Below are 11,660 nucleotides of genomic sequence, written 5' to 3'. Positions count from 1 at the left end.
CTATTGTTCAGGGGCGAAGAATTATTTTTTATGGATGACAATGCCACATCACATCGTTCATGAGCAGTGGAGATACTTCTGGAGAACGAGGATTTTAATCGAATACAGTGGCCAGCACGCTGCCTAGATGTCAACCCATAGAACACGTTTGAGGAGCAATAGGAGAAGCATTGCTGCTCAAAATTACCCTCCAGAAAACAAACAAGATCTTATCCTTGCTCTGAAGGAAGAGGGGGACCAGTCTGCTTGACGAACTCCTGAATCTCTTGATGCTAAGCATGGCACTACGTTATGAGAGCTGCATTGCAGTTTGTAGTGGACGTAAATTTCATATTGGAATGTCTCTTTTCTGCAGAGTTTTCTGTAAACACTATACATTAATTCCTTAACTTCGACCTTAGGAAATTTGAAACTTTTGCTAAAAACGTATTACAATTTAATTTGTACGAAATTTATAACACATTTCTGTGTAATATAATTTATTGGTATGCTGGCAATAAATTTATGTCCACATTTGGCTGTAGCATGAAAATGTTTTTATATGCATTTGTCGTTAGCTTTTGGACGCGAGTGTACATTAAATGTTATTATGCGGCAATATTTATATATGCTGTATTAACCTTCAACTCGAGACTCTGCAGTTCAGTAATAACGACCACTTACATTTGGATGGTTTGGAGAAGAACAAAAAAGTATATTCGAATCCCTTATTAAAGGTTTGCGTTCTAGAAGGAACCCCAAACTTTTATAAGGTCTTTTTTTAACTAAATACAACTTAGTTGGTCTCATACATGTAGCAGGAATTATTGTCAACGAAAATAGTAGTATAAAATTAAAAATAAAATAGTAGTCTAATTTTGCCTTGTAAATAGCCAATATAAATAAGAAAATGATTACATCATAAAGGAAAGGTACGTTTTATAATAGTGTTCTTGTATAGTGATACCATTTACTATGACAATAAAACGACTGAAAGCTGTTTTTACAATATGCAATGTAGACATAATCTTACATACGTTTTTACAGTGGTCCTAAATACAAAATTTCATAAATTTTTTAAAAATATTTTTTATCATTTGGTATAATTTCCCAATGAAAACATTTTTTTTTGGAGAAAAAATTCTTTCACTATCTTTAAACTAAGACTGGTTGAAGGAAAGATCCTTGCGATTTTTTCTGTCTAAAATTTATCGAGTCCATTCATTCGGACCATTTTAATGGCCAAACTAGCGAGACAAAACTATATCTAGTACACTTGCAGAAAAATGTGCTAAAATGCAATTGCAAAGCTTATTTTTTTGTTCTCTGCAATCACTTTCCTTACTTTTAACTCTCATAAGATATGGTGGAGTTTCCTTTCCACAAATCGAGCAAGCATGCAAGGAAATATGCGCAATTAAAAGTGTTTAATGAATGCAGTGCATCACTGAAGATTATGAAAACACCTAGCGTGCTTGGAGATACTGTAAATGTAGTATAGCGACAAAACTAGAACTATTTGTAAAAGTGACTTTCAAAATGTTTATTGTGGGATATATGTGGATGCATTTATGGATTTATGGATGCATTGGTAAAAAAATATTTTGGTTTTTTGTTTTATGTGTTTTTGAGACTGAAATATATATCGGATCTTAATATGATTGAATATTTAGTAACGCAGCTGTTGTTAAATAACTTTTTTTGCGAAAATATCCTACAGTAGTTAGGTACATTGATAGCATAGTTTTAATTGGGTTAATTGGATTTTTTGTTTACTCCTCCTTATCAAAAAGTAATTAAATCCATCCCCTTTCGAGCCAGTCTGAACTGGTTTCTGACCAATTATCCTGGTTTCGTTTTTTGAGGACAGCTGATGACATCGTACATGGTACAGCATCGTTTTCTAGCATAGTTTTAATGTATGGTTTTATTTCCTCCCTTATCAAAAAGTAATTAAATTCATCCCCTTAAGAGTCTCTGTGGTTGGTTGTAGTTAGGTCATATGGTAGTTCCATGTCATGTATTTCACTCCAAGATAATTTTAATGGAAAGTTTTAATTTTCTGGGAAGGGAGTCACAGGACTTACTTTTAAAATGAATAATATTCTACCTAGACCTTGTACCGTTATCAACGACCTAGTTCTTTTGAAAGCTTTTAGGGTAAGATATCTACAGTGAATGAATTATCTTGTATGGAGATAATGTTGTTGTTGAACTTAAACTCAAGATGCTAGGTGTAGTATCCCATTGAGGATATCGTTTAAAGGAAATCCAGAGTAGACTTGCTAGAATTTATTTCCAGTATTACCAAAATAAATATAATGTGTCTCTACAGACATGTGATTCACCCCAAGGAGAGTACAAAGTAGGTCCTTTTCTCATCGATGTCATTTCTCATGCTCACAAAACAATTATCGAAGTTAATAGATGCTTTTTTCACACTCATCCTAATTGTTGTAATCCTCGAGCTATGCATCCTATCTATAAAAATAGCACGGACATGCAAATTTTTGAAAAAACACTCGATCACTTATTTGCAATTAAACAAGCTGTTCCAGATTATACGTATCATGAAATTTGGGAATGTGAGCTCCAGGAACTTAAGAAATCTAATCATGTTTTCCTTTGATAATGCAAAGATGAAGATACTTTTCCTCTCTTTATTTCCTCCTGCGATGCTTTGTACTGAGAAAGAACAGACATAACACATTTATATTTCGAAACCACAGATGACAAAAAATCATGTATGTCGATTTCAACGCTCTATCCTTTCGTCAATAAAAAATGAGATATCAGAAGAAACATCCTCAAATAATAACAGAAACTTTTCTTATGAAATTGATCATTATTTTGGAATCATACGAGTAAAAGTGCTCGCCCCTGGTAATCTATTCCACTCTGTCCTACTCTTAAGGATGCATGCCAAGCTTGTCTTTCCCCTGTGCCAAATAGATTCGGAGTTTAATATGTGAACATACTGACAATTTTCGAGCAATCACTAGTATTTGGACTTCTGTAGGGCTTTATGCAGCATGAAATATGGATATCAACTGTTAAAGATTTATGAAATTTGGCATTACACCAAAACATTTGATCTAAGGGAATTATTTGAAGGTTACTTCGATCGTTTTCTTGCCATGAAAGACCCAAATAGTGGGTTTCCTTCGCACATGCAGACCTCTGAAGAGAAACAGAGATACCTGGAGGAATTCAGGAAACATGAAACACAAGCTTGTCTGTTGATGGCGTGCAATTTAATCCTGCTTTAAGAGCTATAGGAAAGGCCCTCTTGAACCAGCGGTGGGGAAAGTTTTGTCAGTCGAGTGAGCACACAAAGGTGGAATTTGTTGATAATTATGAAACTCTTCTGCAATTGGTGACTGATACATCACAATCAGTAGAAGACATTCGGTTTGTGTCACCGGAAACATTATGGATGTTTCATTGTCTATATCAGAGTGCATAATTTCTAATGTTAATGGGAGCTGTGCGATAGATTCATTTGCTATTTCATATGGTAGACTTTGTTTACTCGAAAAACTCCAGAAATTGCAAAAGCATGTTTTTTATTTTGATTCAGATTCTATTCTTTTCACTGTAAAAGAAAGAGAATAAATCCCTACTTTAGGCAGCCATTTGGGTCAGTTAGTGGGCAAAATCAATCTGAAAAACCGGTGGAATAATGCATTATGTGGCTCCTAAAAATTATGCACTATGTTTACGATATAGAAACACCATAATCAAATCAAAAGGCTTTAGCCAGAGAGGACACGCAGCCAATATCATTACTTTTAACTTCATGAAAACAGTTTTAGAAGAAAAAAATAGTTTCCATTCCTGTTAAAGACCAGATAGTCTGAGATAAATATAGTTCGAAATTATTAAATAAAGATTCAGTGAAGAAATTCAGTTATTCATATGACAAACGTTACATCGAATCTATTACTCAGATCACTTACCCATACGGATGATGAGGTTAACATACCTGGCAACAGTAATCGTCTGCAGACCAACCCGAAGCGGGAAATCAACTCTGGTTGCTTCACTATTGCAAAATCGAAATACAATCATCACTCTAAACATGCCGAGAATAGTTTTTTTAATACTCTGAAGATCTTAATGAGGAGAAAAATTCCTCATATGGAAGATTAAAGTGGTCTGCAGGACAATCGAATTTTCTCTAGAAGTGAAAAACCTCTTAATTATTGGTGATATGTTCTCCGAAGTAAATGCGTCCTCAATATGTGTCCAACAATAACAGATTTGTTTACAAAAGGAAGCCATCATCGTAATCTCACCATTTTACTGATTACTCAGAATTTGTTTCCTAAGGAGAAACAAGCAAGAACGATACGTTTGAATGCTTCATACATATTTCTTCTATCCAACCTAAGAGATAAGTTTCAGATTTTTTACCTTTCACGACACATTTATCCCGATTGTCCTTGTATATTAGTGCAAGCTTACAAAGATGCTATTTCATCAAAACCACATGCATATCTCCTAATCGATTCCAAGCAAACATGTATAGAATATTTGCGATTGCACTCAAACAATTTTCCCAAAGAAGGAGAAACCGTGGTTTATATCCCAAGAAAATGATTGAAAAAGTGTCATTTATTCAGGATGAAACCTAACAGACAGAGGTTGTCGATGGCTCTTGCTTCATGTAATTCTAATAAACAACACAAATCATTAATTTCAGCTGCTGGTATAGAAGAAATCTGTGGTATTTTTGATGTTTGACTAAATTTGCTGAAAAGGACGTTATTTAAGCACAAGCTTTCAAAATTTAAGACTCGTCATCTCGCGAATGAAAGTGTCTCTCTCACCTCAAATGTGTACTTTTAAATTATAGCACTTGGCATCGCTATTGTTCATAGTCCTTTGCAACCGATGTAAGCCTCTCCAGAAGGGATTGAAGGATCACCCAATAAATGAGCTAGATCCGAGGAAGGTTTGATCTGATAACCATGTAGGATATGTATAACAACATTCGATCTTCCCTTTCTTTTTTATCATCCGCAGTAAACATCACATAGGGTTTATAATCATCAGGTACAGCCTTGTTCAGCTGTCTTGCCTGCTGGTCTGTTTTCCTCACTGTAGGATACATACCAATTGAACAGCCGATAATCTGGTATTCATCCTTAGTTTCGTGTGCAATTTCAAATTTATTGACAGACTCATATATATTATCAAAAACAGCAGGGATTTGAAATTCAGCTAAACCCATCATCCATTCACCTGGGCCGAGATCAACAGTATGTGGTAGTCTTACAGAATAATTTCCTATTTTGTTCTCTGGGAATATATCCATAGAAACTCTACTAGACAAGATTAGATATTCCATTATATACAGTAGAATACTCTGATAGTAAAACCTTTTCCAACAGATGAATATTCTTGTAATCTGTTAACCATGCTTCGACAAACTGTAGAGTGAAGCACAAACCTTTTTGCTCTCTGTTAAAAACGGTTTGATATGACTGCTCCAAGCTTCCAGTACGTCTACAAGTTTTACACGTGATAGAAGTGCTAAATGAACAGTCACATCCCCATCACTGCAACGAATGCATCTCTCTGCGTGCCGCTTAAAATGAGGATACACAGCAAGCGTACAACATCTAATAAGGATTCATTCACAAATCCTGTATTTCGCGGTCGCGTTTCTAGAACAGTCACTTGTGTAAACCCGCCTAGGGTGTCTAGGTTAGGTATCTCTGTCGGTATTCACGGAGTACACAGAGTTGTATGTACACCCCCTGCTTTTCCAGGTACTTCGGATCTGAAGTCAGATATGCCACGAGACGATATTCCCAACTGTTTCTCGAGAGCAGATACTCGTCTTCGAAAGTTTGCAGTATCGAATAACCAGCAGCCATATCTGTCCTTGGAAGGTATGGTGAAAATGTCAGGTCCTAGCACGAATTTACGGTATAGCAAAAATTTCAGGTGGTAGCATGAATTTAACACTTTTGTATACTTGCTTCTGTTTAGGTGAGAATCGATTTATACTCATCCAGGTTACAACTATATCACTAAATGAAGCGTTACCATATCTTCCAAACACACACACACATATACCAATTACCGAACAACGTACACTCTGACCTGTACCATCTCGATTTGGAATTATACAGTTATCACCCTCCGGGAGAACGACCTTCTTTATAGGAGAAAAAACATAAAGAATCATAATAATACCCCACAGCGCTGTTATAAACAGGATACTTCGCTTGCACGAACCCAACTTGGGTCTGGATAAGATCACCATTTCACTAACAACTCCGGAATACCACTTCTAATTCTTCGTTTCAACACTTTGTCAACAACGTAAAATTCAGGTCTGGCTATCTTTTGCATTTCATCGCATAAAAACGACCAGAAATTTCTTTTACATTCGAGTCGATAGGTGACCGGACTGATAAAAAGAATGCTCTTGATGATAAACATTTCCTTGGTCCACGAAGGTGTGGATTCTTTGACAAAAAGATTTTTTTGTCGGGATATACGCAATGTCACCTTTCTTAAACATTACAGGATTCTTTTCTTCATTCTGACCATATAATCATTCTTATACTTTAGTCTTGTTCCTGTGATTCACTTCTTCAGGCGCCATCCCGATAGATCTATGTTTAGATAAATTATATCCTCTTAAAAGTTCAGGTAACACATCAACATAAGTGTGTGTATTTTTATGAGTGAAATAACGCCACATGTGACCTCGTAAAGTACGGTGAAAATCTTTCTACTATCGATGCTTTGGTGTCATCTTCAGAAAAGAAAAAATATATCCCCCATTTTTCAAGTAAAGTAGTACGCACATGTATATTCCAAAATTCTTTTCCTCTGTCAACCTATTTCTGTGTAGGATCTTTGCATCCAGTAACAACTTCTGCATAGCTCTCGATACCTCTAAACCTCCTTTTGTTTTGAGAGGATGAACCCAAGCTTCACGAGAAAATACATCAATCATTATTTAAAACCATTATGAAATCTAGTAATAGCACTTAAATCGATCAAATCACATTGACACTGATGAGCAATTCCAGCTATTTTTGTTTTCAATCGTCTAAATCTACGTTTTACTTGTTTATGTAATGTATAGGTAGGTTGCTCTTGTAACCATCGTTTTACATCTCTGATATTATGCCCAGAAGTTCTTTGCAAACATGATATGCTTCCAAACACTTCCGGATTCGACAAATCATAATATCGTTTACTTAGATCACCATTCGTAGACATCTCAACATAAAATAAACATAGACAAGCAGTGGTTCAGGTTAAATACATTTTTTATTAAGCAAATATTTACATGAAAGATAATAATGAACGAAAATAGCTGTGTTGGGAAATCATTACATAAAAGACACTTATACATCTGTAAAGTACATTCCACATCTTCTTTACTACACAACAATTAATTCCTCTATCATCGAAAACGGAGAATAGCGTTTCATAAAAGAGGATAACACTTCCATAAACTGTCCATCCATCAGAGAAGAAGATTCCAAACCCATCTTTATAAAAACATCCTTGAAACTGTATGCAAGAGCCTCTGACATAAGACGAAACACGTTAGCATTTGCTTTTAAACATCAAGATGCTGGGAAATACTACTTGCATGATTCAATCAATCAATTCAATATTACATCTGATCACACTGTATCACTCTATCGCCATTAATAGAACGAACAAGAATTCCTTCCGCTCTCACAGTGCAGGAGGGAAGAGAAAATTCCCATCCTCCATTTTCCTGCGGGCATCGTTTGATTTGTGGAAGCTGGAATCTCAACACATCCCATACATCAGAACCAGCAAAAACTATTGTAGCTGAACGGGATTCAAGACATATTTCAGGATCTAACCCTGACATAGATAAACACAGACATACTCCGTTAGTAAGAAAGTACTTAGCACTAGCTTTAGACATATTTAGATGATTTCAAGAAACAATTCAAGAACTAGACAGAGGTTCTTATTTATAAAACACACACACACACACACACACACACACACACACACACACACACACACACACACACACACACACACACACACACACACACACACACACACACACACACACACACACACACACACACACACACACACACACACACACACACACACACACACACACACACACACACACACACACAGTCACATAGTTCTCTCCCCATTGGAGAGAAATACATGACAGGGAACTACCATGTGACCTAACTGCAGACAACCACAAGACAAGTCAGGTATGCTGTCACGTGATATAAACGCAACCGTCTGATAACCTCAAAACGACCAGCCACGAAAACAAGTCCAGACAGGTTCGATGGGGGGATGAATTTAATTACTTTTTGATTAATGGAAAAATTAAAACTTTCCATTAAAATTACCTTGGAGTGAAACACATGACAAGGAGGATGGATTTAATCTTTTAGATAAGGCGACTAAATAAAAAATCCAATTAACCCAATTAAAACTATGCTATCAGTGTACCTAACTACTCCCTAGACATAAGGGAAGAATCCTGCCGATATTTTCAAATGAAGCTTTCATGGATTTCATTTCATGGATTAGTCTTTATTAAATGCAGAAAGCAATGTCGAAGGTCAGTTATAATATGATTATATTTCTAGATCATTCCATATCAAAATTCTCTTATTGAAAGAACATCTGAAATTCGACTGTATTATACATTAATAATAAGGAATTCAGATTAAAAACCAAACCATTAAAAAATAGAAGAATAACAAGCTTATAAGCAGGTTAGTTTCATAATCTGATTTTTGTATAGTCATATGATTTATTGTCAGCGCAATTGAACCATAGCCCTTTCTGACGACAGTATACTACACATATAATTTTGTTTTGCCTAAATTTTGTCATTAAAATAGTCCTTTTGAAACATCATTTATAAATAGTGATCCTAAATTCCAAACTTCAGAAACTTTAATCAAGCAAGGGAAAGAAAATATTCTTCATATAGAATTATTTTTAAATAGAAAAAGCAGGCCCAATTATAGTTTTAAAAAAATCGAGTTTTATACTGTTTTACCAATAAAAATGAAATTAATTTTTTTTTTTAATCTATCAACTTTGAACTATAACAATAGAAATTACTGCATTGAACTCTTTTGCTTAGAGCAGCAATTGAACTTGTATGAAAAATAATTTCTGATTTTTTATAAATCAGATTTTATAAATTGAAGAATAAGGAAAAATCTTATGAAACAGGTTCGGAAACAAGTGTTTATATAAGATAAGTTGAAATCATTCAAAGCTATATTTTTGATTGTCGCGTTTTCATTGTAAAGGCTTGTGTAGCTATGCCAAAATGACAATCGCATCCGTAGTGCTAGGCCTCCCGAAGAAAGAGGTTTTCGAAGTTCGATTTTAGTTATCGATTGGAGGAATTTTTCCTAACCCTTTGTTTGACAGGGTTTTCAGTTAGTCGATCTCTGGCAAGGGCAAGCGCTTTTTCTCCCAGAAACATAGGAAACACCGTGACTAAAAAATCAACCTCATAATCGACACTATTTCGGATAATATGCTGTGTTATACTTAGGCAGCGTGAGATGCAGAGTGTGTGCTGTACTGTCTTCACCCGATGCCGTTTAAAATACCTTACAGTCTGGGTTAGCTGTCTCTGATCGGTTGACAGTGGAGATTGACTCCCATTAATCTCCACCATAAAGCTGAAATGGCCTCGTTTATTCCCTGTGGGGAAAAAAAAGTGTTGTTTTCGTTAAACTATCGTGATGTCTGCAGCAAAGTTGAGCTATTTAAAGGACTCTCAACAGAATCAATATTTCTGTAAAAATCGCACGTCGGTGTTAAAATTTGATCTCATTTTGTTAAACAGCAATCAGTTTTAGTTTACATACTTGAAAGATATAATTTTACTTAATTCAGTTTGTCTCTAGAAACGGTATAATTTTGAAGACAGAACAGATTTTAAGAAGTCCTAAACATGCCATCTATCCAATAGGGACTTGAGTAATATTAGTTCCATTCATTTTGCCAATAAAGGTGCATTGTTTCTAACAAAATCGTTAGAAAATCATTGTTTCTAACAAATTTCATTAAATTCCATTTATCTGATGGGTAATTTCTAGTATCAGTTCAAATTAATTTGTCAAAAGCAATTTTCTTTTGTTCATTAGAAATCCCAAATTTAATTAAATTCTATTCAGCTAATGCAGAGTATACGTAATCGAGCATGATAATCAATCTAGGCAAGTATTTAAATGGGAAATTGAGAAGTAAATCGAAAGCAGGATATACAATCTACTACCTGTAATATCCAGGGATATTTGTTTTATGTAACAAATATCCTAACTAAAGTGGCCAAGTTTTAGTGTTTGGTGAGTTGGGAAAGGTTTGTTTGCAAAGGTAGAGATAAAACGTTTGATACAAACATATTTTCAATACGTATGGCATTTACAAAAACGCATTCTAAGTCACTTATCTAGGTGTATTAATTAAGAAGAGGTTGATATTTTTCTGAAGAAATTATATTTTCATTATTCAGGATTTCTTGTCAGTTTCTCACAGTTCCTCGCAAAATAAGCAACTATTCGTTTTTACTGCTATAGTAGTTCATGTCTCATAATTTTGAGAATATTTTATCAATAAATGTATCACTACCAGGTAAGCACATTATCAGACCAATCACGACAAATTTATGCAGTATAATTTTTTTTCTTCAAACGAAGGAACACTCTGCACATTTCTTAGTGAATGGCGAAGAATTAAATCATTCACTTTCTTTTTCAAATGAACAGGTTCGCACATAAATTTATCAATAGGCTTGTTGAGAACCTGTTTGGATGTAAAAATATGCTGACAAAGCTACCTATTTTGGTTTTTGGCGATTTCTGGAACAGGAGATACTATTTTAAATGATACTTTTTTTTATGCAAACGAAAGTTAACAAATGATCAAATGCTTTCTGAAAATTTTATCTCAGCGAATTCCGATTCCGAACGACGCAAGACAACGGACAAATGTGATCAATCCTCATTGTTTTCATTCCAGGTCTTCAAAACAGGATAAAATTATATAATGTAAAAAGTTTTCACCTTGGGTATAATATATGTTAAAGATACCAAGTAATTTTATAACCTTGGTTTTAATCCTTTTTCCAAAGTGAGCAAACAGACAAGTAAGTCAAGTTTGCGCCTGCACGTGGTTCAAGACTAATGGTTGTGGTGCAACACCAAGGCAACTCATGGTAAAGATGGTTAAGTTCTGATCACTTTCCTTAGTATTTTCCATAAATGTAAAACGCATCTCCTAGGAGATGTATGATGTTATACATTATGGTTGGGGGTCACAACCCAGACCGGTTTCAACCTTTATTGAAGTCTCGTCAGTGAGTAGGCAGACCCTGAAATGCCAAGGTTTAAGTAATACAGAACTTATCAATTTTACCTATGCAAGTTGCCATAAGGTGCTTTGACCTTATTATTAAGAATCTCCGGGAGAGAGAAAGATGTGAAAAGTTATATTAAAACATATATTATACCTTGGGTATAATATATGTTAAATTAGGTCAAAGCACCTTGTGGCAACTTGCATTGGTAAAATTGATAAGCTCTGTATTGCTTAAACCTTGGCATTTCAGGGTCTACCTACTCACTGATGAGACCTCAATAAAGGGTGAAACCGGTCTGGGT

This window comes from Typopeltis vanoorti, chromosome 3 (genome assembly GCF_054136105.1).
Source record: "Typopeltis vanoorti isolate ZY-2024b chromosome 3, IOZ_Tvanoo_1.0, whole genome shotgun sequence".
NCBI lineage: Eukaryota > Metazoa > Arthropoda > Arachnida > Uropygi > Thelyphonidae > Typopeltis > Typopeltis vanoorti.
The sequence above is the reverse complement of the archived record's forward strand: the minus strand, read 5'-3'. Positions refer to the sequence as shown.